At 33.0% G+C, this 24,956-nt stretch overlaps 1 long non-coding RNA gene across 13 annotated transcripts in view; it reads left to right on the top strand.

Moving 5' to 3' along the window:
- Positions 1–24,956, top strand: part of LOC140632722 (uncharacterized) — a 186,520-nt gene that overhangs the window by 46,677 nt on the left and 114,887 nt on the right. For 10 of the 13 annotated variants that reach the window (XR_012030416.1, XR_012030408.1, XR_012030407.1 and 7 more), the window contains 2 exons: positions 4,229–4,400; positions 5,912–6,064. The exons of 2 other annotated variants lie outside the window; for them this stretch is intronic. This is a non-coding gene — a long non-coding RNA (uncharacterized lncRNA). The remainder of the gene's footprint in view (positions 1–4,228; positions 4,401–5,911; positions 6,065–24,956) is intronic. One more of the 13 variants, XR_012030410.1, reaches the window with a different exon arrangement.

Consider the following 24,956-nt stretch of genomic DNA (forward strand, 5'->3'; position numbering starts at 1 on the left):
GTGAAAGGGAATATAAGGGAAGGGAGAAGAAATGTGTGGGAAATATCAGAAAGGGAGACAGAATGTAAAGACTGCTAACTCTGGGAAACGAACTAGGGGTGGTGGAAGGGGAGAAGGGCGGGGGTGGGAGTGAATGGGTGACGGGCACTGGGGGTTATTCTGTATGTTAGTAAATTGAACACCAATAAAAAATAAATAAAAAAAAAAGTTTCCTTTTGTCACTTTTTCTAAAGAACACTTTAACATGATATTTGCCCTCTTAAAAATATTGAAATGCATAATAATATATGATTAACTATAGCCAACTATGCTTTATAGGAAATATCTATAATGTCTTCATTTACTGTAACTTAAACTTTATAACCATTAAATAACAACTTTCCATTTCCCTCATCCCTAGCCTTTGGTCACCACTGTTGTATTTTCTACATCTATGAGTTTGAACATTTTAGACACACCTCATAGATGGAATTATGTAGTATTTGTCCTTCTATGATTGGCTTATTTAGTTTACAATAATATCCTCTCCATTCATCAATGTTGTCACAAGTAAAAGAGTTTTCTTTTTTCTCATGGCTAATTATTAGTCCATCCTATGTATATACCACTTTTTTTTTTAATCCACACATCTGTCAATGGATACTTGGTTTGCATATCTTGGCTATTATGAATGATGCTGCAATGAATGTGTGAGTGCAGATACTTCTTCAAGATCTTGATTTTTTTTTTTTTGGATATTAGTAAGAAGTGAAATTACTGGCTCATATAGTAGTTCTGTTTTCAATTCTTTGAAGCATCTCCATACTCTTTTACAGTTTCTTCACTATCTTACTTCCCCACTGAAAGTGCATAGATTCCTTTTTTCCATAAGCTTACCAATCTTGTTTTATATTTATATATGATAGCCATTCTAACAAGCATGAAATAATCCCTCATTGTGATTTTGATTTGAATTTCCTTGATAAATAGCTATGTTGAGCATCTTTTAATATACCTGTTTTTTATTTGCATGTTCTCTTTGGAGAAACATCTTCAAGTCCTTTGTCCATTTTTTAATTTTCTTTCCTTTGAAAGGTTTTAGGAGCTCCTTGTATATTGTAAAAGAGTTAAGCTCTTTTATGATATATGATTTGCAAATATTTTCTCCCATTTCATAGGTTGCCTTTTCATTTTATCTTTTTTTTTTCTGTGCAGAATGTTTTTATTTTGATGCATTCCTCCTTGTCTATTTTTGCTTTTGTTATCTCTGCTTTTGGTGTCATATCTAAGAAATCATTGCAAAGACTAATATAAAAAAGTGTTTCCCTTATGTTTTCTTCTAGCAGCTTTATAGTTTGATTTCTTCCATTTAAGGCTTTAATATATTTTGAGTTGATTTGTGTGTATTGTGCATAGTAAGGGCCTAATTTCGTATGTTTGCAGGTGGGTATTCAGTTTTTTCAACATAATTTGTTGAAGAGACAATCCTTTCCCATTGTGTGTTCTTGGACTCCTGTCAAAGACCAGTTTACTACATATATGTGGGTTTATTTCTGGGCTTTCCATTTTGTCCCATTGCTCTATATTCTGCTTTTATGTCAGTACTAAACTGTATTAATTACTGTAGCTTTTCACAGCTAACATACTCAATGGTGAAAAAGTAAGTTTTTCTTCTAAGCTAAGGAACATGGCAAGAATGACTATTGTTTCCACCTTTCATAGGAATGGAAGTTCTAGAGAGAGAAATTATGTAAGACAAAGAAATAAAAATAATCCAAAACAGAAAACAAAAAACAAAATCTTTGTAAATTACATGCTCTTCTATGTAGCTAACCCTAGAGACTCTTAAAAAAGAAGAAAAAGAAATAAAGTAACAATAAACAGAACAAAACAAAACAGAGAACCACCTGTTGTGACCAATAAGTAAATTTAGTAAATTTGCAGGACACAAAATCAACATGCAAAAATCAGTTACATTTCTATACACTAACAAGGAGCCATCTAAAAAGGAATAAAGAAAACAATACACTTTATAATAACATTAAAAAGAATAAAATACTTAGGAATAGACTTAAGTAAAAGACAATCTTGTACACTGAAAACTATAAAACAGTGGTTTTTAAAATAAATTAAAGAGACATAACAGAAAAGATATTCTGTGTTTGTGGATTGGAAGATTTAACATTATTCAGATTCCCATAGTAACCAAGGCAATATATGGATTCAGTGTTATCCCCATCAAAATCCCAACATTTTTGCAAGATAGAAAAACAATCCTAACTTAAAAAAATAACCCTAAAATTTATATGGAACCACAATGGATCCTGAATAGCTGAAGTAAGCTTGATAAAGAACAAAGCTAGAGGCATCACACTCCTGATTTCAAAATATATCACAAAGCTGCAATATTAAAACTACATGAATACTAATGTTTTTATGTTTATGTGTGTTCTAAATATCTTCTATTTTGGGTTTGTGGTAGATTGCAACAAGTGGCTACATTGTATCACAAACTTGTTTGTAGTATGACTTTAGTTTTTTTCTTAAAGAAATAAAGACTAATAAAGATTCTGGGCTGCACACAACTTACTTCAACCTGTAGAATGTTGTAGAAGTAATTTTATGTGAATTACAGGCCTAGACTTCAGGAGGACATGCACCTTTTATTCTAACTCTGCTGGCACTTGACTGGTGATGAACTTGGGGAAAAGCTAAATCTAGTCTCTCTGATGATATAAGACCACATAGAGGCAGAGAAGCCCAACTAACATCTGTTGGCAATGTTAATACTACTAAATGTTTAATCTTATTAAGTATCTTTAAAAAATAAAATAAGAAAGTAAAAAATAAAGAATAACAACAACACAATTAAAGGCTTAAAAATATTCAAGCATACCTAAAATGAATCAAATACAATTTTTTGTTTCTAGATATGAAAAGCATAATATTTCAAATAAAAATGAAATGACTTTTTTTTGGTTGTTTTGTTCTGCTTTTTTTTTTTTTAAATGCAGTGACTTATTTAACAATGTTTTAGGTAGAGTTAAAGGTAGGAGTATTAAATTGGAAAACAAACTTTAAAAAATACCTGGAATTCTGCAAAGAGTTAAATAATATTAATAAAAATATTGATATTAATTAGAGTTTTACAGGCATAATAGATTATGGAGTAATTATTATACAAAGGTATACTACTGGTTTCATTTGACCCAGGTTCTATTATAAAAGAAAACTCAAAGAAACCAGTAATAATTTGTACAAGTCTGCATGTTATTATAGGAAAAGCAAGCATTATCACATAGCATTAAAGTAAGAATATTCATGATGGTCAAAGGCTGCCTCAGAGCAAGGGACTAGACATACAGACATAAATATTAACTGTCATTTTATGTATATGCCAAATTAGAGAGACTTTCTCTTTAGTTTGGAAAAGTGACATATGTATAGAATATTTTGGAACTAAAGATCCCAAGCCATAGTTTCTGTTGAGATTCCTAATCTATGCTAGTCACATAGGCATATCCTTACTGTGTAATATAACATATTTGCATCAATCTGGTGCATCTAGGTTTTGCAGCGATACCAAACACATCCAAAATCTTGGTGGATTAGTACAATAAATTGAAAATTTTCCCTCAAGTTTTATCTTCATCAAGGCACAATGAGGGTCTCTGTTCATTGAAGGTATAATGGACACTATACTGATGGCAGGTCCACCTACAGAGGTAATTCCACATTTACCAACTAGGGAATAGTAGACCTTTCTTGGAAAGCAACATATTTCATTTCTCACATTTCACTGGACCAAGTCAAATGGACATACCTGATTCAAAGAGATCAGAGAAGGGTAAATATATATTCTGTGTGGAAAAATAAACAAAATATTTGCCAGTAGTTCTAGTGATTCTCACATAATTTATTTAAAAATAAATAAATAAACGGGTATCCCACAAGATTTTTAAATATTTCCTAAACACTAGGAAGGCCATTACAAAAATTTATGTAATCTAATGCTTAGTTAATATCCAAATAATATTTCCATTCTTAAATATACTGAATGCTCACTAATTAAAATTGTATTCAATATTGAACCTAATTTGTGTCAGCTTAAAGTCTTGTATTTAGAAGAAAAAATAACACTTATTAAATTGCTTTACTTGACTATAAATCAGAGGGCCTTGATATCTATGTTTTAAACTCTCGTAGTACGAAGAATTTTTTTTTAAAGATTGTATTTATTCATTCATAGAGACACAGAGAGAGAGAGAGGCAAAGACATAGGCAGAGGGAGAAGCAGGCTCCCTGCCGGTAGCCCGATAGCCCGATGCAGGACTCGATCCCAGGACCCCGGGATCATGATCTGAGCCAAAGGCAAACTGCTGAACCAAGCATCCCAGTAGGAAGAATTTAAATGAAACTTGGTAAAGCTAATGTTATGTTTATTAATATTTATTTTATAAAACTTAAAGAGCTTTTAAAAATATTAGTAATATATTCTTGAAAGAAAAAATTCAGTTAGAAATAGAAAATTGTAAAAAACTATAATATACAATAAAATATATAGAAATTCTTTAATTAGGGATCCCTGGGTGGCTCAGCGGTTTGGCGCCTGCCTTTGGCCCAGGGCGCGATCCTGGAGACCCGGGATCGAATCCCACATCGGGCTCCCGGTGCATGGAGCCTGCTTCTCCCTCTGCCTATGTCTCTGCCTCTCTCTCTCTCTCTCTCTGTGACTATCATAAATAAATAAAAAGTTAAAAAAAAAGAAAAAAGAAAAAAAAGAAATTCTTTAATTAGATATATATGTATATTTATATACAAATATCTACATAGATAGAGGTATATCCAAACATCTATTTCTTCTGTATTTATTATTCATTGAATAAGTCTCATATGGCAGGTACTGATGATGTTATTTGCATCATTAAATCAGAAGCTCTCTCCACTTTCACTGGAAATTGAATTCTAGTATGATCAATGTTAAATTGATCTTCTAAAAGTAATATATTTGTCACATATATTTGGGAGTATAAAAGGTTAGCTGGATATACCTTTTTAAAATTTACATACATACACACATAATACAGATTCAAAGTATTTCTATAGGTTTATTTCAAAGTGGAATTATACGTACTTAGAAGTCTGTCTGCTTAAAAGTGCAGAAGAATGAAACTGGACCACTTTACACATACACAAAAATAAGCTCAAGAAACACTGTAAATATGTTTTCATCCCTTCAAAATATCTACATCATCACTTTAAATGAGTAGTCTTTTTGTTACCATATTGGAATTGTCTCATCCATGTTTTTTTGATATTTAAGATGTAGGAAATATTTTGTTATGTAATAGTGAAAGTTAATGAAGCTTTAAATAGAAATTTAAATAGGTTTAAATAGCCTAGTAAATTCACAAGGCTATGTTAAAATATACCTCATGTTCAAATTTAAAATTTACTGTCAAAACTAATATATTTGTTGGATGAAATGTCTATATTTTTCTAATTGATGTCTATAAGAGCTGAACAGATTGCTTTTACATAATAAATGTGCTAAATAACAAAATCAATTTTTCTCAGTGAATCTTGAAAAATACGTAAAACTAAGAATTAATATTTAAATACAACATTTATTTACTTTACCCACAATAAGTAATTTATAGAGCACAAAGGTGTTTAATCTTTATTTTGTAAATAAGACATTCCTTTAGAAAAGGGTGGATATCCCTTATCAGTTAATTGTTCCTTTTTCTCTTTAAATCATATAGGCCCATTCTAATATGAGGAATTTTACCAGAAATATATGGCATGGAACATTTCCTGTCATGATTCTGAATTAGTTCCTAACACCACATTTCTTTCCTCAGTGTACATGCTCACAGAATGTAATATTATTAAACAACATTCTGATCACTTCTACTTCTTTCCATTTCAGAAATGCTATAATTCATCATGTGAACATACTCTATGCTATTTTACATGGGAATTGGAGAGTAAAAAAGTCCATCAAAGAAGTCAGTAGCAATCTTCTGTAAGGATAATTGTAACACTTTAAAACTGCACAAATTTATGTGCAGATGGCAAAATGGTAAATACATTTTGTATGGCATACTAATATCAGGGATTTTCAAGAGGACAAGGCATTTAAACATTATAAATACAAAGAGAATGACTCTTTTTTTGATGATTCTCTTAGAAATACCAACAATTTATTTAAAACTTGAATATTCTACAGTAAAACCTTTTTTTCCTTTTTAATTTGTTAACTTACATATGTCAAATTTTAAGCTTAAGATTTAAATGTTTTGTTTTCTGTTTAAAATATTCATAGCAATAATGTCTTAGTGTATCTTTTAGTATAGTTCCTAATCTCTGATTCAGTTAAGTATGTCACTATAAGAAATATACTTATGTATCTATGTCTATCTATTTTTTAAAAGGATTTATTTATTTATTCATGAGAGACACACACAGAGAGAGGGGGGAGCAGAGACACAGGCAGGGGGAGAAGCAGGCTCCCTGTGGGGAGCCCAGTGTGGGACTTGAGCCAGGGTACCAGGATCATGCCCTGAGCCAAAAGACGATGCTCAACCGCTGAGCCACCCAGGCATCCCTATGTCTATCTATCCTTTTATCTATGTATTTGATTTAGACATTTTGAACTGATAACAATTATGAAACATAATATTCAAATAAGTGATTTTTATTTTAATCTGATACCTCTATAGTCTTTAAATACATGATATGTGTTTGGATTTTTTTATATCGAAAAGTTTGGTGATATCATTAGGATTGATTGGCTTAGGTACAAATATAATGGACCTGAAGGATCCATGGATATTTTAACCACAATTATTCAGCTATTACTTTTACTTAAGGATATCCTAGGTGATGACTAGAACACAGTATAGACAGATATAAAACATTTTTTCAAAAGTATAAATGGGGGAAATAGCAGTTGTGTTTAATTACAATGTATAGAAACCTTTATTTTCACAATTTTGCCACACATTTTTATCTACATCTTTATGCATGAAAATCATCATACTGAAATTAGCTTCCTAAGTGGAGAAAATAACTTTAACTAAGCCAAACTTAGGAAGTTTCATCTGGAATCAAAATTAGGCTTTCTTTAACTCACGAAGTATTCTTTAACTATATATATTCTATATGTTCTATAACTATATATATATGTATGTAACATAATATATATATAATGTTTCTTTGTTTCTCTGTGTCTAATTACTGTATTAATAATTTTCTACTAAAATACAAATGAAAAATTTTCCTCATACATGTGTGAGGGCTGGAGCTGCTGCCTACAAGGATAAAGTATGAACAAAGTCATTTAGGAAAAGGAACAAAAAGTAACTGGAGTATAGCTAAGAGGTAAAATCAGGTAAGAAAGATGGGACAATTTATAAAAGATTGTTAGGCATAAGTTTCAATATTGATTGTTTAGAAAATTGTTCACAGTGAAGCACAGTTAGAACATGGAGTTTACGTCAGAAATGAAAGAACCTGGGAAAATCATCCAAAGTCCATATTGAATATCCTTACAGGTACAGTCCCACAGAAGCCTGAAGCATCTCAAATAATCATAATTAAATCTGTAATGATACATGTCTTAGAATTGCAGTCATGATTTATTGATTTGAATCAATTGCCAAGAAATTCACAAATATTTTGAGTGAGTTTCATTGTCTACCAACTGAGCCACCTGGAATGAAAAAGCAATAATGATTTTTTTTTTAATGTTTTACATCTGGGGTCCAAACTTCTGTGTTCAGCTGCTGACTTACTAAGCAGAACATCCTCTCCAATGTCCTCAATAGAAGTGGCTGAGGAGGATGACTGAAAGGGAAGGTCACTCAAAGGTGGAGACAAGAGCCGTGGAGAACAGTCATTCACCATGGAGAACTGACCTGCAACTTCTTTCTTAACACTTTCCTTTCAGGGCACCTGGGGGGCTCAGTTGGGTAAACATCAGACTCTTGATTTCAGCTCAGGTCATGATCCCTCATGGCTTATGGGGTTGAGCCCCACATTGGGCACCCTGTTCAGTCCACTTGAGATTTCCCTCTGCCTCTCCCTCTGCTCAGAGGTGAGCGGTGAGCGCTCTCTGGCTCTCTTTTTCATTCTCTCTCTCTCTCAAATAAATAAATAAATAAAAACCCAACAACTTTCTTTCTTTTCCATTTATTTCCAAACGCTACTGTCTTTTAGTTTTCCTTTTGCCTTGTTGCTCTTGTAAAACATGTATGTTTTACATGTACTTTTTTCTTGCCTGAAACTCAAGTTTTTAGGTTCCCTAACTATTATATTTTCTCACTTTTCAGACTTTCCCTGCTTATCTCAGATACTATATGGTTTCAACTACCATATACACTAGATTGAATCTTAAAAAATAGCTCCCATGAAAGCCACTTCCAGGTATACTCTTCACTTGAATGTCTAAAAAGGAACTTAATGTCAACAGTTAACAAAATTGTGTTTATATCCCTTCTTCACTCTGCACTCCTCCTCCTACACACACAAACATGCACACACACACACCATGTACACTCATAACCAAAAACTTATGTAAGTACTTTATATACATGGTCATGCACACTTAAAAATGCATATAGTGGGACACCTGGGTGTCTCAGTGGTTGAGTATCTGTCTTCGGCTCAGGGTGTGATCCTGGAGGCCAGGAATCAAATTCCACATCGGGCTCCTTGCATGGAGCCTGCTTCTCCAGCTCTGCCTGTGTGTCTGCCTCTCTTTCTCCCTATGTCTCTCATGGATAAATAAATAAAATCTTTAAAAAAAATGCAAATATTTACTGTGCCTCTTCACATATCCTCTGTTTCACTGAATGGCAAATAGTAAACATGCTTTAAATTATTCTAATTCATTTTAACAATTCATAGGTTCTGTTAATTTTAGTGGAAATTGCAGCAGAACAAATGGACACAATGATGTTGGGTATAGAAATAGAAAAAAACTTTTTATTTATTTTTTTAACAGAAGAACATAGGAAAAGTGAAAAAAATAAGGACAAATACCATATATTTAACAGACTCTTAAATATAGGAAACAAACTGAAAGTTGCTGGTGCGGAAGTGGGGGGGTGGGGTAACTGGGTGATAGGCATTGAGGAAGGCACTTGATGTAATCAGCACTGGGTGTCATATACACTGATGAATCACTAAATTCTACCCCTGAAACTAATAATACACTGTATATTAACTAACCTGATTTTAAATAAAAGCTTGAAAGAAAAAAAAAGAACTAGAAAAACTTTACATAAAAAGAAAACAACTAAAAAAAGTCTTCTCCAACATATTTAGTAGATACATGTTCTAAAAAGTATTGCATCCATTATTTAAAATCAGAAACGATAATGATATTAAAATCCAAAATAAAAAGAAAGATAAAAATGAATAAAATGAGATTTCTGAAAAGAAAGTATTTATCCATAAAAATATTTCTGGGAAGAAATTTTCTGATGCTCTTTCAGCTGGGAAAGAATAGTTTATTTATGCTTATATTATGCCAAAAAATAACATTATGTGTTTTCAAATAAAACATTTGTAACAAGTCTTAGCCTATAATTATGGTGACTTTCAGTAACCACATAATTTATTTAACTAGTAATAAGTTTACTTAGTAGTTTAAAATTCTTAGTTTCTCAGGATTCCTGGATGGCTCAGAGGTTGAGTGTCTGCCTTTGGCTCAGGGAGTAATCCCGGAACCCCAGGATCAAGTCCCTCATGGGGCTCCCTGTGGGGAGCCTGCTTCTCCCACTCCGTGTCTCTGACTCATTCTCTCTTTCTCTTTCATGAATAAATAAATAAAAACTTTAAAAAATCAATTTATATTTTAAAAAAACTCTTAGTTTCTCAAAATTATACTTATTATCGACATACAGAGAAATAATCAAACAAAAGTTTTAAAATAAATGAATAAATAGTTGAATGATCTTGTCTGTCTGCAATGCTACAGGTATATTGACTTTAAAAGATTTTGTTATTTTCAGGTCTGATGTTTGATTTTTGCAATAAATTAGTTATAAATCATATATTTTACATAATAATTAGTGATATACTATATAAAATATGGCAAAATTTAATCAAATATAGAATTATAATGATAGAATATTTTAAAGCTCATTTGTCTGCTTCACATATTTTTACAGAGATATTTTAGAGGCTTGTAAATTTATGAGAAGGAAAAAACTTAACAATAAAAAAAGCACACTTTGTGATCACCCAGGTTAATATTTCTGTTTGATTAATCATGATTGTTGAGCTGCTTGTCAAACCTGGCAAAAAGTGAGATACTGTAAGTTTTGACATTCCTATAGACAGTTCAGGACACAGTGATTTCTCTAGAAAGATAAAAATATTGAATTTTAAGAGAAATTCACAGGTTCTTACAGAAAAAACATTGAATAGCATTGTGGGTCGTATCTTCGATGATCTTTTCATAGAAAACATAAGGGGATTTTGCACAGAAACTTTTGAATCAAAATTCAATTATCCAATTTACTTCATTGGATAGATTTCCATGCCCATGCAACGCAAAAAAGATTTGTGTTGGTAGCAACCCAAAAATGCAACAGGCTGAATGGGCAGCACATCCATTAAACCATCTTGCAGGAAGACCATGTATCTATAGACTTTGAAAAAGAATTTATTAGCAGCCAATTTAAGCTTAAGCACATAGAAGAGCTTGACGTCACTGTTCTTGTGTTGCTTTAAAGTTTGTTCAGGCAAGAATTTTGACATTTATATTGAAAGTGGAAAAGCTTTATTAATTCTTCTTGAGATAAGAGGATCACCTTTGGAGGTGAGCCTGTTTGATGTTTCTGGCCAAGTAAAACATTTTTTATCAATCCAAGTTTTGAATTTGCTGAATATTGTGAAATGTGTGGAATGTGTGAATAAATGCTGAATTGGAACTCAAGGATATATAAACACATTTGAGCATTTTCTTGGAAAATAGCAAGACAAAATGTAAGAGCCGTCTAGATTGGTGGAATATCTAATTGGCAGAGTATATAGATGAGTAGAGATCCCCTCTGTTGGCACCTCCAGCTGCCTACAGAGTAATCAGAATGGATTTATTTCAGAATAAACCCTTAAATAACTAAAATAATCTCCAATTGATTAAAGTATTTCAGGTTTATTATCAACACAATATGAGTTTTTTCTTTCTATTCTTAATGACAGGAAATCATCTATTGCTCCTGTAAACTCTACTTTCAGGTTTTTAAGCATGAGTTAAAAAGGAAAATATGAGAAATTATTTTCTATCATTTAAGATTGAACTATAATCACTCTTGCCATGCCCGTTCTTTTCAATATACTACTAATGAACAGAGTTAACCATAAGTCTACTTATCACTCATTACATGCTTATTATGTGTGTATTATCCCCAAACGCCTTTAAGAAAGTTAATATTATCATAATTATTATCATTTTATGGATAATGGAACTAAGGAAACATTTCATGATAGATTATATATGAAGGCACATACTCTAGAAGGATGGAGATTGTGTCATAAGTCTTGTATCCATTGCTACAGACGAAAATAAGCAACTCACTTTTCCCTAGTCTCAGAGATGGTAAATGTTAAAGCTGGATTTAAAACTAGGTCTTTATAATTCCAAACAAATGAACAAACTATTACACAGTAATGTCTCACACATATTTGGCAATATCATATATACATTGGATCTATTTTCAGTTTATATTGCCTCGATCAAAACTGATTTAGACAGTGATAAATTGTGATTGATTACAATATTATCAACCTCCCTGTATCAGTAGTCCTTTAAAGACTATGTACCTGCAGTATGATAGATAGATAAGATTAATTATATACATTTATTTTACAATTTTCATTTGAGTTTTTCTATGTTTGAGGAATTTGAAGAACTAAAAAAGAGTTCCTTTATAATTTGCAAGAAATTTTTGGATATGTCCTAAGTATTGCATGTGCCATTCAAAGAGTATTATATTTGAGAAATTAAATTAAAAGTTGAACAAAGATTAGTGTCTGCTACTCATGACAGGGTTATTATTTTTTTCGTTGCAAAAAAAAAAAAAGAGCTCCTTGGAGTCCTTCATTCAATTTAAAGTATTTAATCAAATAAGATAATGTAAGGTGTTAATCAAATGGGAAAATTCTAGAAAGGTTTTCCCATTGAGGATGTACTCATGGTCATATTGACAGAGTTAATGAGATTTGGATACCTGATTATAAAACCTCTTATGGGGGGGGGAAATGTGTCAGATCTCTGAAGGATTTTAGTATACATTTGCCAAAACCAATGGATGTAAATAAATAAACCATTTCATTCTCCATTGCACATGATCATTTATTTCTAAAAGTAGTTAGTAGTTTGTTAGTAGTTTGTAAAATATAAGCACATTGCACATGTGCGTACGCACCACACACACACACGTACATCTCCCCCGGGAAACATTTTCATGTTGAGTGGTGTTACTGAGATCTAAGTAGTAATGACAAGCATTATGTAAATCACATAGAAAATGAATTAAGTGAATTACTCAAGGTCAGATATCTAGGACTGGAACCTAAACTTCATAGCTTTATATATTATTTGTTGTTTATGCTAGATCAATGCTATTGACTTGGACCTCACATTTTCATTCAGATATTTTTCTTTCTGTATATAAAATAAATAAATACAAAAAAATAAGAAAAATATTTAAAAAATAAAATCACATCAAAATATTAAAAATTAACACAAGAGTGCAAATATAACTTGACAAATTAATATTAGCCTTTTTTAATGCCACATTCCTGCTTATGGATAAAGAGATAAGTATGTAACATATAGCCACAGATAGGAAAAATAATAAAATCTTATAAAATAATATGATGTGCAGCCCTGAACAAATGCATTTTAAAAGCTAAGAAATGGATGCTTTTTTAGTGAAACGTAAATTAACAAAATTAAGTTCAAAGAACGGTTTTGATTTTATTCAAAATGTGCGATAACATAGAAAATATTTTAAAAATCTTACCCAGTATTCTTACAAACATAGCATAACTCAGCACAAAGAACACTGTAGATAAATTTCATTTTGAATAAATGCCAAAATACAAATAAAATATTAGAAAAATAAACTGTGCAGTAGTACTTAAATCAAATGAATCATGACAAACAGGGTTTACTCCAGAAATATAAGGTAATGTATCATTAGGAAAACCTATAAGCATTATTTGTTATTTTTTTATTTCCATATCGTAGAGATTTTTTGTCTTGGTCAATAGGAATTTTGAGCATTATAAAAGAAAATGATATATAATCCCAATTTAGGCAAAAGTAAAAGTTCTAAGTGTGCATAATATAGGGAAAATTAACTAGGTTTTACTTATAAAATTAATGCATTTAGGGAAGCCTGGGTGGTTCAGTTGGTTAAGCATCCAACTCTTTGATTTCAGCTCAGGTCATGATCTCAGGTTGTGAGACTGAGCCCCCCATCAGATAGTCTAGATGTGAAGCCTGCCTATGTCTTTCTCTCTCTCTCCCCCTCTCTCTCCCTCTGGCCCTTCCCAGCCTCCCTCATGCTCTCTTTCTGTTTCTCTCCCCGTCTCTAAAAAATAAATAAATAGATAAATAAATAAATAAATAAATAAATAAATAAATAAATAAATAATAAATAAATAAATAAAGCAAGCATTTGGAATTGTGAATGAACATCAGAAGTGTTAAATTCTGCACCCAAAAAAAAAAAAAAAAGTGTATGTTTTGCCAAAAGTGAATGATGGCAGTTTAGATGTGGCCTCTCAACCTATTTTCCATGAGTTCCCATATTAAAGAGAAAATTAAATATGAGCTCTCAGATTTTGAACTTTAACATGATTTCTGAGTTTAAAAAATGCAAACTATTTCAGAGTAGCTGATTCCATGCAATTGCAGGAAATCTCCATCTACACTAGCACATCTCCATTAACCAAATTTATTCACACACATTAGTAATGAAGATAAAATTATAAATTAAAGTTACATGGTTTCATGTCTGATTTACTGAAAGGAAAGAGCAAAAATAGTGGGAGAAGAACTGAAATTCTCAGCAAAAGAGTAGTAAGCACTTTGGGTGTTTCAGAGACAAGGGTCCCTTTTGTTTTCGGAAAATTGAAAGTCACTGCACTGATATATAGCCACTGCACCGTGCAAAATTAGCCACTGCCCTGTGGCTCTGAGAGCTACCATCGCACTCCAGAAGAGTTCTAGGCACTAGGTGGGTTTGACTTGTTCCCGTGCTTGGAGCTCCACTCCCCACTGCATTGATTCTGTGCTGCCCACAAGCCACAATTTCTTCTCTGTTGTTTTTGTGCAATTTTAATATTCCCCAAGGTTCTCTCTAGACAACCTGTGCTACTTGGTCTGTTCAAGTTATTTCGTGTTACTCCAATTACGTTTTCTAGGTTCTCTATTAAAATAGTTACATAGATTTTGGCCAATGCCAATTTTCCCATAAGCCTTGTGATTGTTAGTGGCGATTTTGTAGAATACGAGGTATTTCAAGAACACGTAGATTGTATTCTCATAGGTATGCCTGTTCCAAAGATAGAACTGGAACACCTTGTCCCAGAAAACAAAAAAATGCTTTCAAAAATAAGAGGGATATATCTAAATGTTCAAGGAACTAATGCTAATAGAAAATGTATTGACTAGGCAATGGTAACAGACAGTAAGGTAAAATAAAAATTACAATTATTTGAAATACAGAGACATGATGAAACCCCACTAGCCCATAAGTATATTTACATTTAAAAAAAACTAATGGAAAATTAAGACTAGTGATGTAATTATTAGTATTAGACATACTTAAAAACATGTCTTTGTTTCAAGAATTGTATATAGTCATTATCTTTTAATTTGTGGCTCTGATTATTCCTAAATAATATTAAACATTTATCTGCATAAAAAAACTATGGTTTACAGATATTTTTCCCAGTAAGAAATAGTGAAGGATAAGCAAAGGAGACTGTGAATAAGCCAACTTGTTCTGGTAAAAGTAGGGTGTGCACTAGAAACAGAAAGACTTGTCAGTTCCATTTTTTACACGGTGATCATGGAGAAAGTAGTCTCCAAATCTGATGGAAGATAGGTCTTGATCTGTTGCCTAGTGAAACTAGCTTTTGCTTACCCAAACCGGCTTCCTAGGAGACAAACCCTGGGCCACTCTTTAAATTATGGTATGTGATGCTAGTAGGAAAGCATGATGTTTCTAAATATTAAAGGAAGATGTGAAATAAAGAAAATTAAACTTGGTGGACATAGATACATACAGAAAAACCTCCAGGTGTTGAGGAAATGCATGTGTTTTATATGTTTGGAGTGTTCTTTAGATATACGCCATTAATATTATGTTAAAAATTGGCCTTCAACAATGTTCTAATGAAGATTTTTGAGAAGTCTAGAAGGGACAACTAGAATTAATGTTTGACAAGAAATCAATTAATTGACAAACCACAATCCATACCCGGGTAGCGGTAGTATGCTTCTTTTTTATCAGTTCTGGGTTATTATTTTACCCTTATAAAGTATAAGAAAAAACTATGAAGATAATGAGGAAAGAAATAAGATATATAATACATACTACAATTCCTTTAAATAATTTAGGAAAAGAAAAATAGCTTTTATAGTTACTTATTTCTGTATTACAGTATTTGAGATACTTGGGAATCACTGAAATAGTAAGATTAGTTTAAGGAAATGTCAAAGAGCATTTTAAAATAACAATTCCTATAAAAGTAAAAAAAAAGATATTGTGTGTAGTTTCTTTTTAGATCTTTAGAATACATTTATTTACAACTAATAAATTAATCATTAAATAGACAAAAAACATCAGTAATTATCTTTCTGCAACAAAAGCCTTTTGGATAGGCAGATTATTTAATAGCATGTATCATGACCTATAGTTATGTGTATATCACCCCGTTTTCTTTCTTCATAGTGTCACATTTTTCCTTTTTAATATTGAGTTTTCTGACTTAAAAAGGCATGTCAATAATATTTTTGAAGTCAATGAAAAAAAGGAATTAAAGTGGAGAAACCAAGGAATTACTGAAATTTACTCCATACTTTATCAGTAATGGATATCATTTCTATTCAGACTTAATTTTTAGAAAGATCTCAATAAAATAGGAACAGAAAGATATTAATAAGTCAGAATTAGAAAGTATGTATAATATGGGCACATGATCCATGACGATCTGTCATTTCAAGTAAGTAAATGGCTCTGACACAGTTGGCTATCCAAATGAGAAGATGTTTAGTCCTGACCTCAAACTATCTGAAATGCATTTCAAGTTGACTAAAAAGCTAAAACAAAAACAAAAACAAACAAAAAATTCAAAAATACAATTGAGCATATAGAAGAATGTATTTCCAGTGGCTTGCTTTTGGAAAGTGTTTAAATGAATGCAAATGTCCAGATGTGAAGGCAAAAACTGACAGATTTTACTACGCAAATTTGTGTATGTTTGTGTATATTTGAAGACATTATAGTATGTACAACATCAGATTGAGGGGGCACCTGGGTGGCTCAGTGGGTTAAGCAGCTGACTTTTGGCTTTGGCTCAGGTCATGACCTCATATCCACTCTGCACTGGGCACGAAACCTGCTTAAGGTTCTCTCTCTCTCCCTCTCCCACTGCCCCTCTCTCTCCCTAAATAAATAAATAAATAAATAAATAAATAAATAAATTTAAAAAAAGAAGGATTGAGAGACAATATCTCCAACACTTATAATAGGATATCTATCTTCCTTAAAGAGATTTCCTACAAGGTAATTTTAAAAGTTTAAAAATGATATATGAGGATATGAGGAATATATGGCTGTGACATCACCCCGTTGATCATTGGAATGGATTTGGCTCATCTGGTTGGGGAGGTGGGTGTCCCCTTCCTCCCTCACCACTCCGTGTGTTTCCTTCCCAAAGCTGCACACTCGCTCAGTCTAAGACCAGTCTATCTCAGTCGAAGACTGAGATCTATCTTTCCTGATAGAGGAGGACTGATTTTTTTCCTCAAAGGTATACCAATAGCTGTGCTCCCTTGCTAGAATCTCCAAAAAAAATTCTCAAGGTCCGTTTGTAGGAGAAGGTAGTGTGGTCACGCTTCCATAAATTTAAAACAAACAAAAAATGGTATATGAACAAATAATGCCAGAAGATAAAGACAAATGACAAGAAATATTGTTAATGTCACTAATGATTAAAAGCTTTTAAATTAATATGTTGTTATAACCGTTTATGTACCAGTTTATAAGAGGTAAATTATTGAGAACATTCAATGATATAGATGAGAATGCAAACAAAAAGTATCCTCATGCACTGTAGATGGATGTAAAACTATCAGTATGGTCTATTTAGAAAATGTATTTACATTTATGAAAATTAGACATGCATCATTGTTCATCCAGAATGTCACCCAATAAAGTGGCTTATACCAGATTTAAACCTGGTAATGAATATAGCAAAAATATTTTAGAATAGAACTTAATTGTATTCCCTGATACTACATCTGATGACTATCTCTGTAACATTTCGTTCATTATATTTAAAGTTACCCGGTGCTGTGTATTTTCACAACTTCATTTCTTTATCGTTGAGAAGAAAAGTTAAGATTTTGAAAATATAATTACATTAGTATACATTTGAAGCAGGGACGAAAAAGCAATAAATGATAAGAAAGCATAGAGTATCTTTTTTTTCCCCCCAGAGGGAAAAATAAACGCAATTTAGTGACCCACTGGCTTAGAAAGTCTCAGTTATTAATTATGCAAAGGGTCAGAAGCAAACTAAGTGTCCAGGGAACAAATTTAGAAACAAATATCCATGGAAGTGAAGGAAATAAAATCCTGTGAATAAAGAAACCACAAAATGAACAAGTACCACTTTAAGCGCAAGGACAAACTCTTACGTAGGTGTCAATAGTACTATGCAAATTATAAACTGGCTCTACATTTTTCTTGATTAATTCAAACAGTAGAATTAAGCATGCTTTCTGATGGAAGAATAAAACACTCAGGGGCAAAGCGTCCTTCAATGGACAGTCTTACCCAGAATACGAGATGGAGGTGCTATCCATGTCCAATGAAAAGAGAGATCCTGTTTCAGAGTTAACTATTTTTCAACCTATGCATATCTGAGTCTCTCCTAAATTGCTAAATTTCCGTGCTGAATCATTAGATAATAATTAACCTTGAAAATAGTTTATTTCTACTATTTGTCTAATTTTCATTAAAGGATTCTAAGATGTCTTTAGGGAAAACTCAAAGTAGGTTAAACAAAATAAAATTACTTACGGCCAAATCTTCCTCTGCTAAATCTTATATAACAAATCATCTAATCTCTTTTTTCATTATTTACTTAGGAATTTTTGCTGGCCATGTACTTCAGGATCTAGTGTTCTTTCACATTAATTAAAATTTGAAATTAAATGCGTGCCCTACTGCTTCTACTATCTGTGTAAGAATGGCTGTGAAAAACCTGAGGCTTCTTTTTTAGTATGGAGAATAGTGAAAGCAATAGTATTCTTAAAATAGTATTCTTGCTTAAAGGGTGTTTGTGGGATGTGAATTTACAGGTAACCCATTTCAACTTAATTATTTAAAACAAAGATAACTTGTGATTGTGAATGCCTTCATAAACATAAATTCTATCTCAAACATAAATCATATAAAACTCAGGGATAAAATCATACTTGAGACCTGAAACAGGTTTTCAAATTTATTTTACAAGCTTTTCAAAATCAGAGCCCTTCTGCTTCCTAAGTAGTGGCTCATGAACTTAAATGCGCAGAAACACAAAAATGGAAACCAAGCAAAATTCAGACAGAGGAGTTAAAATTTAAAAAATGCATTTTTAATGTTTGAGTTTCAAAGGAAAAATACAGGGAAGATTTTATTGTCACATGTGTTTTGCAGCCTGTTTACTCCTCTTGCATTCATCATCTACCAATTTCTTGATCTCTTTACATCAGCATGACTAATAAGCAAAACAGATTATGGTCATTTCTATTTTATTGAATGTGAGCTGTTTAATCATTTATTCCATAAATGTCTGTATGCAAGTCTTTACATTACTTACTAAAATTATTAAATATATAACGAACAGGCATCAGTTTAGAGTACTTGCATTATTTCCTTTTAATTTACGGTCATTTTTATAACTAAAGACATCTTTCTATACACTATATGGATACAGATTCCAAGAAGATGATGAATGTGAGAGGGAAAAAGGGCTTGGCAGATATTCAACTAAATCAGTATTCTCAGAGTGAAAGGTATGGGTAAAAACACCATGCTGGTAAGTGCTGAGTGGGTTAGAGTCATGGAAAGATCAAGGACTAGCACATTTAGAAACGTGGCATAAGCCGGAGTTTAGTATGATTCATGTCCCTTGATGGCTTATAAATTCAAAAAGATCATTCCGGCTGAATAGATTACAGTTGAGTGGTATCAACAGCCCGAGGAATCTGGCCAAACAACAGTGAACATGAGCTACAAAGTGCTTTTGGCATTTGTTGTTATTTAGACAATGTTGTCATTATAGGGGAAATTTATAGAAAGCATTCATAGAATCTAAGCAACATGTCCCTGAGGTAGCAATAAAATGGTTTTGGGGGTACAGAAGGCTAAATGTGAATCCTTTAAAGAGGAAAACAGGTCCTGGGGTAATGTGATAAATGCAAGTGGTTTCTTGGGTAACAGGATAAAATAGCATCTGTAAAATATGCTTCATGCCCAAAACAACTTAGGTTGCTTGAATTCATTCTGGGATTTATAAACTACTACTTTAGCTAAATTTCAAAAATCTAAGTCAGAAAAGGGCAATGATTTTTAATTTACACGCTACATATGCTTATATTTTAGAATGCCATGTTTTATAATTTCAGGTAGTTTCCATATGTCACAAAGTCTTAGACAATATACTGCCTACTGCTTCTCTTCTGGGACTCCTAATCAAGTTAATTTCACATGGCACGTTTTATTATCTTCAAAGTGAATGTAGCACTTTTAGATAAACAAACAATTGCTATAATAGGTATATGAACCATGCTACCTTTTTCTTCTTTTCTTTTCCTTTCCCCCCCCCCCCCAATTTCCTCTCTTGGTCTAGTACAGAGGAACTTTTTGAATCAAATCTAATCTTATTGACTCACAACATAAAGTGATACTTCCCCCCCACCCCCTATATTTAGTTTAAAGAAAACAATCCTTAACATAGCTTCTGGGATTTGAAGGAAGAGAAGTAACACTACTTGTCCTTAATCAAATTCTGAGACAATTGAGAAATAAGACCAAAGAGTAAGTGGAATGGGAGATTAAATAAGATCGTGAATCCTGATGAAGCTCACATTGAATAAAATGGTATATATAACTTATTGTATTGACTCTAAGACCCACATCGTCTCACATCTTACCTTATCCAACATCAGGTCACATGCATATTCAATGTTGTCTTACAATTACTACAGTCAGCTGGTATTCACAGTGTACTTGTTAGTTTATGCTGATATTTCCTTCCAACTCATTTATTAGACATAGTCACTCATGAAACCCTAAGTGGAAGTAAGTGGACACAGAGACAAAAGCTACTTATGCACTTATGCCCACAATACTCATCTTCATTCTCTGTACGTGTTTAAGCCACTAGAATGTGTGATGCAGTCCATATATTGTTAGAGTCACTTTGAATATTCAACAACATACTTGGACATAGCTTTGCCTCAAAATATTCTACACTTAACATCATCTGTTTCCGCAAAAGACAATGACACTTTAATCGGCACTCTTCAGTCAGCTTGTTAAGATTTCAGCTTCAGTTGAAACTATTGACCATGTGCTTCTTCTTGAAATAGTCTCCAATTTTAATTTTGGTGGCAAAAACCCTAACAGTAATTTCCAATCCCAGCTATGCATAACTTTGATAGACCAAAAGTCCTACTCAGGTCATAGAGAAAATCTAAATAAAGAAGGAGGAGGAAGAGGAGAAGAAGAGGAAGTTTGCTGAATAATAAATCCATTGTAAAGCTGCTGTGGCAATCAACACTTGATGATCCAAGATTCTATACAGAAGGAAACTAAAGATGAGTGAGCCAGTGTTCTGTTGCACCAGTTTTCTTCCTTCCTTCTTAGAGGTTGACCATTCTTCATATGGAGTGACAAATTGTTAATCTGGGCACTAATGCCCAGAGACAGAGAAGATGGAAGAGATTTCATCAATCTTCAATGAGATAGGGACATACAATTCTGGTATTTGGAACTAATAAGGTAACCAGAATTTGATGGAAGTGACATCTCAGAACAAAGAGAGGTACAGAGATAGGAGCAGGATAGTCAGTTTTCCCCTTGAGACATGTGCCAAACTATTATGTTAGGTAGGGCAAGACCTTAAAAGTCAAGACAAAAGAATCTGAAAGGACGGCTGGGTTTTTGACATTTTCTCAGTGCTAAGGGAATAAAAATTGAAGTTCCTTAGTTTCTAAGGAGAAGAAACATATTATAAAACAAATATCAATATATATTATTCTTTTTTTTAAAGATTTTATTTATTTATTCATGATGGGGAGAGAGAGAGAGAGGCAGAGACAAGGCAGAGGGAGAAGCAGGCTCCATGCATGCAGGGAGCCCGACATGGGACTCGATCCCAGGTCTCCAGGATCACACCCCAAGCCGAAGGCAGCACTAAACCGCTGAGCCACCGGGGCCGCCCAGTATCTATTATTCTTATGTGAATGTACCAGAGAATCAAACCAGTGTGAAACATAATTCTAAAACAAATATTAGTATCTATTATACTAAGTGTGAATGTACCAGAGAATCAAACCAGAGTGAACTAGAGAATCACTCAAAGATTACTACTCTGCCTCAAGTCTGTATGATGTGATTTTGTCTCAGTCTTGCTATCACACTATAAGGTTAACTCTGGAAGATAAAAGCATCTTTGGAAGTCTTTATTATTTTTCACACATGATTCTGATGGTTAACATTATGTGTCAATTTGGTGGCTATTGGGCCCAGTTGTTTGGTAAAACACTAGTCTACATGTCATTGTGAAGGCATTTTTAAGATGTGATTAACATTTGCAACCAGTCAACTTTAAGAAAAGCAGATTTCTCTTGATAATGTGTAGACTTCATAAAATCAGTTGAAATTTTTAAACCAAACAGGTTTCCTGGAGAAGAAGGAACTCTGATTCACAACTGGAACAGCTCTTACTTCAATTTTTAGCCTTCAAGCCTACCCTAGAGATTTTTAGTATATGTGCTGCCGAAGCAAGCACTACCCTAGAGATTTTTAACTATCCAACAACCCATAATCACAGGAGCCTATCCCTTAAAATAGCTTCAGATAGATAAATAGATGGTACATAGATAGATGATAGATGATAGATAGATAGATAGATAGATAGATAGATAGATAGATGATAGATAGATAGATATAGATTCCATTGGTTCTGTGTCTCTGGAGAAGCCTGACTCAGACAATTACATTAATTAATTAAAGACAAAGACAATGTAATTAAAGACAATTCCATTAAAATGTAAATGTTGAGGCATATGGTAAAGAGGACCAAGTTAAAAATAAAAATAAGAATGAATTCTAGAGGCAAAATCCAAGATAAGTAACATAGTAGAGTTATCACAAATGGATTTAAAAATAAATGGGAATGGTGGGAATGGTATGCTCCTAAACACAGGTGATTAGTAGGGAATTTACCATAGAACAATGATAATAAAAGGGATTAATTACAAATACTAAAACTGAAACAGTAATGGCTGCTAAGAACACAATTGCTTTTTTTGGTCAATTTCGGTCACAGCATAAAAGGATTTGCGAACCAGATGCCAGAAAACACCAGTTTCCAGACTGAGGCTGAGTGAAAAAAAAAAAAAGATGGAAACTGCAGAAGAAAAATAGCATGAAAGATATATGAGACAGAGTAAATGGTTTTAATATACATATAATTGAAGTCACAGCAAAAGATGGGAGAGACATTGGGACAGAAGTAATAACATTAGATGTACGTGCTAAGAACTTTCTGAAACTGATGATAGACTAATTACCCAGAAGGATATAGGAGTGCTAGGCAGACAAAGCAACTGATTCTACAATAGTGATTTTGTTTGCTTGACTTTTTTTTTATGTGCCAAAGAGTACTTTTTTCCTAATCTACGTAATATTTTGACCAAAACGTTTTATAAAAATATAGAAGTTCTATTGTTTATTGATAGTATAGGTGAGAGCAGAGGATAATGACAGGATTCAAAAGGATTTGTAAACATAGTAGTGATAGTGTAGAATTAACAAATTGAAAATTAAATATAAATTTTAAGTTATTAAGTAATATATGTATTAGCTAGGGTTACCAATAGATTATGTATTTATATCCAAGATTTATTGTGCATACTGGCTCACACATTTATGGAGGCTAAGTCTCACAATCTGTTGTCCACGATCTGTTGGAGATCAGGAGCTGGTGATGTAATTCAGACTGAATCCAAAGGTCTGAGAACCAGGAGAGCTCCTGCTGTAACACACAGTCCAGGATGGAGGCATGAGAACCGGGAGGTCTCTGGTTTCCATGCTAGAGTCCGAGACCTAAGAACCAGAAGCTCTGAGTCTAAGGATAGGAAAAGATCGATGCCCCAGCTCAAGAGAGAATTGTCCTTCCTTTGCCTCTCTGGGCCCTCAGTGGATTGGACAATGCCTGAACACACTATGTGGACAGATCTCTACCCAGTCTACTGAATCAAATGCTAGTCTCTTTCAGAAAACCCCTCACAAATACACCCCAAAATAATGCTTTACCAGTTACCTGAATATCCTCTAGTCAAGTTAGCACATAAAATTAACAATGAAAATATAGAAAAATTCAATTGCAGTAGTCAAGATTACAAGGCTTTGGATTTACTATCACAATGTAACGTTTAGTTTAAGCCTGATTTACAGTTTTCCATATGGAAACACTTGGTACTTTGCAAGAACCTGAACATAGTCTGAGCAAATAATAATACTGCTGACACAGATATTATGTACTTACGATATAAAAATAAAATAATGGGTCACAAAAGGCCGTAATCTACATAATCATGTAATCATGTTTGACAGTTATATCTAAAGCACTATGTGTAGTTCGTAGATAATGCAAGATTTTATTTTATGTATTTATTTTTTAAGATTTTATTTATTCATGACAGACAGAGAGAGAGAAAGAGAGAGAGAGCAAAGACCAAGGCAGAGGGTGAAGCAGGCTTCATGCAGGGAGCCCGATGTGAGACTCGATCCGGGTCTCCAGGATCACATCCTGGGCCGAAAGCAGGCACTAAACCGTTGAGCCACTGGGGCTGCCTGATAATGCAAGATTTTAGAAGTTCTAAATGAAGTATGTATGACTGAATGTTCTGGGAAATATGTCATACAAGCAATAAAGCAAATTTGTAATATTGTATCAAATCATGCTATATTTATATATTTATACTATATTAATGTTTAAGTATTAAATCTAAAAATTGAATTATTAAATTTTTTAATGAATCAAAATTAATATATGAATTAATGTTTATTTTGGTACATAGAGGATGTGAAAGAGATTATTAAGTAATAAGAATCCAGTTGGCATTATATTAATCAAGCAGTGAGTTTAATGTCATGTTTACAAGTTTTGGACCACCTGGGTGGCTCAGCGGTTGAGTGTCTGCCTTTGGCTCAGGACGTGATCCTGGAGTTTTGGGATCCAGTCCCACATCAGGCTCCGTGCGAGGGGTCTGCCTATGTCTTTCCCTCTCTCTGTATCTCTCATGAACAAATAAATAAATAAAATCTTTTCAGTGGCTTAGCGCCTGCCCTCAGCCCAGGGCGTGATTCTGGAGTCCTGGGATTGAATCCCACATCGGGTTCCCTGGATGGAGCCTGCTTCTCCCTCTGCCTGTGTCT

This window comes from Canis lupus, chromosome 4 (assembly GCF_048164855.1).
Source record: "Canis lupus baileyi chromosome 4, mCanLup2.hap1, whole genome shotgun sequence".
Classification (NCBI taxonomy): domain Eukaryota; kingdom Metazoa; phylum Chordata; class Mammalia; order Carnivora; family Canidae; genus Canis; species Canis lupus.